Source organism: Lactuca sativa, chromosome 4 (genome assembly GCF_002870075.4).
Source record: "Lactuca sativa cultivar Salinas chromosome 4, Lsat_Salinas_v11, whole genome shotgun sequence".
Lineage (NCBI taxonomy): Eukaryota > Viridiplantae > Streptophyta > Magnoliopsida > Asterales > Asteraceae > Lactuca > Lactuca sativa.
The window spans coordinates 247440622-247449641 of NC_056626.2; positions in this window are offsets into that span (position 1 = coordinate 247440622).

Here is a 9020-nt window from a genome sequence, read left to right on the forward strand (position 1 = left end):
ATAAACTAATTTATGAGGCTCACTTATTTTTAGATTCCTTGCAGGCGGCTGCTCAGAAGAATATTCAAATTGTCAATGCTTCGGTTGATATCCTTCAGCGTTCTCTTCAAACTGAACGGTCCAACCTTGAAGCTGCACGCCAAGAAATCAAAGCTGCCAATGCCACTCTGCATAATAATGTCAATGATCGATTGACCTAACTGGAGGCAGAGTTGGCTGTAGAGAATCGCATCATGGATGAACTTGACAAAAGAACCTCTTAGCTGAAGATGCAGAATCTCAAGCGTCGCACTTCCACTACTGAGCTCAATGATGTGAAATCTGAGAGAAAGGTTATACGAAGCTCTACTAGCGATGTCCACTCTATTTTACTTCATCTCCTTGAAGCCCATGATCCCATCATCACCATTACTAGCCAACGGAACTTGGCTGACAAACTTAGGCCAACATTGGACATCCTTAGTCGTATTGAGGGTGTTCTGGTGACTGGTGTCCAGCCGAAACAAGGAGAAGAGAAGGTATCAAAAACTCAACCTCCTCCTGAACCGAAATCAACTCCTGAACCAAAGGGTAATGAAGCTTCGGTCAGTAATAGAGACAAGAAGAAGAAGAAAATTAGAGAAGATGACACTGATAGTGAAGAAGATGTTTATGAAAAGGATCCTGCTAAGCCTTTTCAAAAAACAAAACCTTCTGATAAAGAGCTAGAAGAAAATTTTAAGAAACAACAGGCTGAGTTTGAGTAGAAGCAAAAGGAAAAGGAGCTCCTGGAAAAGAAGAAGACCGTTTTTCTTGAGTGGACTCTTGATTCACTCCAAAGGTGTGCGATTGATGAACCTGTGATGTCGTTTGGGCTTGCAAATTCTAAGGATGATCAGTTTGATATGCCAATCACACGAAAGGCTTTCTTTTTTCATTGCTTCAACTCGACAGTTGCCATTCCATCTCCAGACCCGAAGGTGGATCGGGACCTATTGGAATTCTATCTGGACTTTGCTAAACCTCAGTACTTGACATGGAGTTCGCAGAAAATCACAACTGTCAAATTATTGAAGCCCTATACAGCAGGGAAGTTTGAGAACATGAAATTGAAAGTAACTCGAGGATCTGAAGTCTCACTTGACAACTTCACTCTTGCTGATCTATCGAACCTCAATCCCCATGACTAGATACTCCTCAACAACATCTTACTGTCAAATCCTCAAGAGTATCAGCCAATCATCGACCATAACAAGCGAATGGTTGTCTGCTACATTCACGAAGTAGCAAAAATGGATCAAGAAATCGCCTCAGCCATTCACAAGCGAACAACGATCAAACCAATAGGAAGAGCTGGCGATGTTAACTGGATGATTAAAGGGATGATTGATTCGAAGTACCACAATGTGATGTTCATTAGAGGTGAAGGTCAGAAATGCCTGTTCGCTCTTGTTGACAAACACCTCTTCTCAACTGCTTGCTTGGAGCACATTTTGGAGATTATTCAGAGGTGTAATCAGAACACAGCCGCCGACAAGAATATGTTCACTGGTATGCTGAGATGCTACATCCAGTTTTGGCAGACACTTCTTGGTATCATCCCTCGGCTGTTCAAGGTGGTAAAGACTGTGAAGCCAACTCAGAAGAAATAATCTCTCGCCTCATTTGACGCAAAGTGGGAGATTGTTGGTCTTATAGTGTTGCGTCGTGGGCTCGGTCCTTAGCCCAGTTTTGGTTGCCGGTTTGGGCCTTTCCAACAGTGCTCGTTTTATTCTAGGGTTTAGTATTTAAGTTGGATGCATGCAGTCTATGTAGTTAATGCTTTCATTATTTTTCTCATTGAGTTTTTGTAAAACCTAGCTCGCCTCTACAGTGGAAGTCTTCATTGAGCTCTGTTGAGGCGTGACTATATTTGAATCATAAGCACAACGTTGATTCCATTCTATGTTCTTGTTATTATTCAGTTTATCTTGTTTGATCTTCATATTTTTACATGTGAAAGATCTTATCGATCAGAGATTTATTCTCATCACGGAGGAAAGCGCCAAGGGAAGTAGCCCGTTGTTGAGACATTAGTTAGTTATCTATCTTTGGACTTCAAGATTTGGGAGTGGGATCATTCGAGCATTGGGGACTGTTGGTGTCCCTGGGATTCAGAAAGTGTTCAGCTAGTTATTAGAAGTGTGCGATCATATGGGGTTGGCTAGTAGAGGAATACTAGTTGGAAAGGTCTGGTTGTCATCAGATCGATCGTTGGAAAGTAAGAAGGAGTGGGAATTCTCAAATTTTCATGTATTGTGAAAACTTAGTTGAATCTAAGTGGGGGAGAATCGTCTCGGAACGCAGAAGCAGGATCGGTTTTGAAAATAGGATAAGTTTCGCGTCGTTGACGAGAAAGAAGACAACCTAAGTGGCTGTTTGGTTTAAGAGTTGTGTGATTTGGGAGTTCGGTAAAAACTCCCCAGCATGGGTATCACGTCTTCTCGGTTGGTGATAACAGGAATTAGGGAATCAAATTAGAGTTCTATTCATGAATTGAGTTCAATTCAAGTAGTCGGTCTCGGGTGTGCTCGACTCTAAAGGTTTTTGGATTGATAGATTGAGGGTTTTGTTAGCATATTTGGTAGACACGCGGGTCAGGGAGTAGACCAAGGATTTTCGAGAGGATGGACGATCGACATGAGGCCTAATGCTAGGCTGGGGTTAGAATCTACGGAATGGATCACGAGTTCGGAACCCCAAGTGGGTGAGAACAGTCCGTGTTGGAAAGATCACTAGGGGTGGTCCAAGGAGATGCTCAACAGTTTAGAGTGGTCCAGATGACTGAAGGCCTAGTGTGGTGGTCCAGTCATTCTGAAGACTTTGTATGTGTTTGTAGATTTATGTGTAGGTATTGAGTATGTTGTTATGCTATATCAATCAGTAGGTCTGTTCCCAAGTATTGAACATGTTGCTGGAGTAGGCTAAAGACTCCGGTGAGCTCATTAGTTCGGGGTGTCTCATAGGATTAATCTGCTTGGATCGGGTAATACTCCAGTTGGGGACCGGGAGTAGAACTAAATAGATATTCGTCGGTTTTGGGAAGGCTTGGGATTAGAATGTTCTGTCGTTCACGTTTTGGGAACTGGATTAGACCTGGTTGAGCTAATAATAAGACTGTGGGAACGCCACAAGAGTTATGAGACTATGGAAGCAATGAATTGCTTAAGGTTGTGTGTGATATAAAGCTACCACTGGTCATGTAGCAATCGCTTTTAGCCATTGGTTGGTAGCAACGGGATTCGACGCATGGATCCGATTGGTTGGATCAGGAGGATATTAGAGCCTCAGTGACATGATAACTAGTGGCCACTAGTTCCAGAGAATGATTTCGTTCAGAAGTTGTGTGAGATGACTAGATGGGAGCCCTTTAGCTCAGTGACCGGGCCGGAATCTGGTATTTCAGATGATTGGAGAATGAGATGAGGCCAGGCTGGCCTCGGTAGATTTTAGAAAGCAGTCATGTGGCAGCATACTGCTTCAGGCAGACCGGTGTGCGGACAGTTTCCGCTTTTGGGAAGTTTTGGTTTATGTGTTGGGTTGCAAATATGGACGGAATAATAGATTGTCTGGGTTGGGCTAAGTGACCTGTAGGGATAATTGGGTCTGTGACTACAATTTTCATGACCGGGAGCCCAATACAGACAATATTGTGATACATGCAAGTGGGGGATGTTACAGATGATTCAGTATGAGGAGTCTGTCAGGAAGCTAGAGACTCCAGATTTCGGATTGAGTAAATATGATCATATTTTAAGGGATTCGTCCATTTTTGGGTTTTAAAATCCTATTAGGGTTAGTTTCGGTTGCCATGGAAAGGGTAAGGTTATGCTCGGTATTGTAGTTCAAGTTGTTTGGCGTGTAAGGAATGAGAAGAAACGATTTCGAGGAAGAAATCAAATTCAAGTAGGGGAGAGTTGTAACATCCCGTTTAAAATATAGCGATTTAAATAATAAACCGGAACCCTGAGATGTAATTTATTATTATTATTATTGTATATTATTATAGCCCAAACTCAGATAATAATTAATACGGTTGGTTTCAGAAAGCCAAATGGCAAGCTTTGGAATCTCCAGGGGCTAAAAGTTTATTTCTGGGATTTAATTTGTGAAGATTTTCAGGAGTCAGGGGCTGTTTGGTAAGATTGGGACATAAATGGAAAGGATATTGAAATGCTGAGGGCTAAATGGTAATTTCTGAACTTAAAGTGAAAAACATTTGTGGGGGAGGGACCAAAAGTGTAATATGTGTATATAAGTTTGGTAGTGGAGACGGGGTTTAAAATCGCAACCCGTCACACCTCCTCGTCGCATGCTTATGAGAACAAAGCCTAACCCTAGTGTATTCTACAGCCGCCACCACCTTATCTTCCCCCCATCCCAGTGCCGCCGTTCCCTTCATTGAGCCACCGCCGCAACTAACTCCTCTATCGGCGACATCTTGCACTACAACAGAAGTCTCCAAGGCCGGGGAAACTGTGAGTTATCACCGCCATCATCCCTTCGCCGCCTTTTTTCTCCTTCTCTCCTTCTGTTGCTGCTACTTCTTGCAAGTCGAAGTCGCTGCTTGTTTCCCGTTCTTTAGTGCAGCGTTTCAGCTACGACTGTCGCCGCCGCAGCTCCGAGCGGCTGTCTTTATGCTCTGGTTGCCGCCTGCCACTCAAAGTGGCTGAGGTGGGTGTTTTCTTCGCGATGAACTCACGTTTGTGTAGACTTCTGCTTCACCGTGAAGTTTGGGGATTCTCGTTTGGCCTAAATTAAACCCGAGAAACCACCATGGCTGCATATGGGTGGCTGTGAGTGTTATATATGTTTGTGTGCATCTTATACCATGGGTTGAGGTGTGTAGGTGTATTGATGTAATATGTTGTGTGTATTGCTTGGTCGGATTTTGTTGGAACGCCACCACCACTACATGTCACCGCCGACCACCGCTAGGGTGGCTGCGTGTGTGTGTGATATCGGATTTTGCATTGTAAATTGTATCAAAACTAGAATAATGAAAGGAAAAATCAAACCACCACCTTAGGTTGGTGGCTTCCGCGTCCTGTCGCCATCGGCCGCCATGTCGGGTGGCGGTGTGCCGTGTTGGATAGTGACTAGTTTGGGATGTTTGGAGAAGGGACTTAAACCCTAATGGGCCTTGTAAGCCCTAATGGGCCTAATAAATCTTAATGCACCTCAAAGCCCAAGCATGTGACTAATGGGCTTATTGAAAGCTTAATGGGCCTAATGAAATTATAGTATTAGGCCTATTGGGCTAATATGGGATGGAAACCCTAATTAGGGTTTAGAAAACCCTAATATTGGAATTATGGGCTTGGACCTATCGGGACCCGCATTTGGGCCATTTGAATTGAAAATTGTATTAAGCCCGACTTCACCATATGATATACCTAGTTGAGTAATGGACTTAATGGATTAAGTCCTTAATGGGTTAAGTGAGATACACCTAACCCTAATTGTCATTTTATGTGAAACCCTAGGTTCACTTGGGCTTTGTGTTGGGCCTTTCTTTTGGGTTTTGGTAATTGGATTATTAATGGGCCATCCATGAATAATCATATGGACTAGAATATGTTGATGGGCTTAGGGTAAGGCCCATATGAGGGTGTGGGCCCAATTTGGAAAATTGAGCCATATGTTGTGCTTTGGCCCATTACTTGACTATTGAGCCTTTAGTGTGTGAGTTGGACTTTGGGCTTGGAACCCAATTATTAATTGGGTGTTGTTTGATGTTGACAGTTTGGGAATCTGTCAACCAACAGCTGCAGTTTTATCGGCGGGACTTCAGCTGTGCCAAGTGAGTTATCCTCACTATATCAACAATGTCTAAGGCACCAAGGCCAACCCTTTATGGATTATATTAGGATTATTGCATGTTATAACTACTCATTTACATCTCGGTAGTTAGGATGGTGATATGCTATGCTTTAGTGACCCGGTTGGGTCGGTATCCTGGTATATAGGATGCTGTTATGTTAGTGACATGTTAGGTCGATATCCTGGTTATATGATTGTTTCTATGCTTTGTGATCTGTTAGATCGGTTTGACTGTTATATATATACAGGATAGTGTTATATGATATCTATGTGCACATGATTGTCCTGGTTATAGGATGATGCTATGTTAGTGACCGGTTAGGTCTGTATCCCGGTTATTGGGATGTTGCTATGATTGGTGATCTGTTAGATCGGTTTGACTGTTATATGAAATGAGCTAGCGTATGACATTTGTATGCATATGTTTGTTTGGTTGGGGGTTGGTTTGAGACGGTCCCGCCTTATGCTGTAGGCCAACATACCCAAGGCGGTCTGTATAAACTTAAGGCCCTACAAAGGGATTCAGTCAGGCCGAAGGCTCGGAGAGCGGTCCAGATAGACTGAAGGCCTGCGAGGCGGTCCAGTCAGGCTGATGGATAATTATGCATGTTGTTATGTATTTGTTATATGATATTGTTATATGTTTATGGCGTTGGTATTTTGGGGGTAACTCACTAAGCTTTGGGCTTACAATTGTTGATTATGTTTCAGGTACACCAGATGATCGTAAGAAGGCAAAGGCATGATCGTACAACTCGTCCTATTTCATGGTTTTATGAATTGGTTCTAGGAATACTCTGATGTTTAATCTATTTTGAAAACAAACTTTAATCACTCAATGGTTTTTAAATGCATTAAAAAGTTTTAAATTGGCTTGAATTTTTGGGATGTTACATTGAGATTTAATGAATATTCGTAAAAACAAATAGTGTTATTACAATTGAAATAAAATATCTGACGGTATCTTACTTCCAATTGTGTAAAATCTCAAACGGATCATGCAACACAAACTGTAACCCTAGTTAATACGTCTGAAAACTGTAAATTTTGTATTAGGCAGTTATGAGCTAACCAAATATTTTAGTCTCATAGTACATGTTCATATGAATCCAAAAATATAAAGAACATCTAAAACATAGTTCTTACTGTTTCGATACGTTGAGGCACTTGTACACCTCAGATGGACATTCCAAGAAGGTTTTTGGACTCAGACTGTGGTTTATTACTTTATTCTATACTCAAAATATTTTTAGCAAAAATATTTGGAAAAATTGAAAAATCGGACGTTTCGGGTCAATTAAATGTAAATCTTTAAATGCGATTTCACAGAGTTCTACAACTAAAAATATTAAACGGTTCGGGTTTTTGGAATACTTGAACTTGACTCTATCATTCTCCACTTTTGAAAAAAATATTACACGTGGGGATGTTGGCATGCAAATCTAGGAATGTTTTGGGTAATTTTTGTGAAGGATGACATCACGAAGCCTTTTTCACCTTTAATGGAAGAGCCAAAAGTTGGCCATGCCTCTTCTCTTTGCTTTATTCCCACGTCCATGAGACCCTCATAACCACCTAACTTCATTGGGTACACTCTGTCTTCCATCGTACAGGGCATGACCTTTTATGTGTTTGACTAAGTAAGCATGGTGAATGACATGGTGTTAGAAGCTTGCATGCACTATAAATTGAAATCCTAACCTTCTCATTTCATCATCCAAACCACCATCCCTTCATCTCTCCATTAATCTCTCACTTTTCTTGGTTTAAAACCACTACCGAGAACCACTATCAACCACCACCACTTAACCTCTTTTGCCATTGTTTTTCGATGACCAATAGCCCTAAACACCCCTACCACATGCTGCCTTCTCCTTCCCCTGCTTCCATCCATATCTCATGAAAATAAAAACAAAGAAAACAAAGTAGCAAAGCTGCGAGAGCAGCTCAAACCCCGACTACCACCTTATTATCGTTGCTAAACAACCCCTCATTTGACACCATCTAACCACCTCGTATCCCTAATTATTTTATGGTTTTATTCAGATTCCAAACTGGTTTAAAAGTTATTGCTAGTTGTTGCTATTTCGTGTCCTTGCTAGAAATCAAATCATATTCTAGAGTCAAAACAAAAAATCACACATTAAGGTCAGTGTTTACGGCCCCTCTTTTAATCTATTATATACTTTGGGGGAGAATACATGTGCTAGACTTTATATTGTCTGTTAAAACACTTACAAATTATATCAAGTTTACAAAATTGTATTTTAACAAGTAACATGCTATGTACACATAAACTAGTTTTTAAACTTGATATATACATATGTATTGTTGTTTAAAATGAAACAACTACTCATAAGAACATATGCTGGTTACTACAAAATGTTATAATTTTATGTTGGAAATGTATCTCATAAATCTTATGTCATGAAAAGATACCACCTTTGTGGTGTTGCAAAAACATGTATCATATATATATATATATATATATATATATATATATATATATATGTGCATTTTTAAGACTTTTAGTGTTTTTTTAGGGTTTTTTTGTTTTCCAAATAACCCTTCCATATATATATATATATATATATATATATATATATATATATATATATATATATATATATATATATATATATATATATATAGAGAGAGAGAGAGAGAGAGAGAGAGTGAGATTGAGAAAGCTAGGATCATATATAAATGGACATGTATAGTGTCCCTGTATAACCAATTCTTGACCAATAATTAATTGTTATTTTATTATTTTTTAAATTATTTTCTTATGGTAAATTTAGTCATTTTGTTAATTCTCTAAATAAATCACCTTGATTTAAGGAAACTGATATATGGAAATAAAGCCATCTCCCCCTTTTCTATCTCTATAAGGTCATTTCTCTCTCACCTCCTCTTCTCTATAGACAGTTGATTGTCGACTGATTCTTCCTCTCCGCTATAAACCACCATCTGCACCACTGCTCAATCTTCTATTCGTGTAGTTCCACCACAACAACGGTAGCCACATCTTTGTTACTCTTTCTGTTTCTTATATATTCTCCCTTGTCATCGATTCTAGGGCTATATCAGGAAGGTATATTAATTTATAGCTTATATCCTGTTATCGTTTTCTCATCTCTCACTCCCATTGGTTTTCTATGTAGGAGAATCCCCTTTTC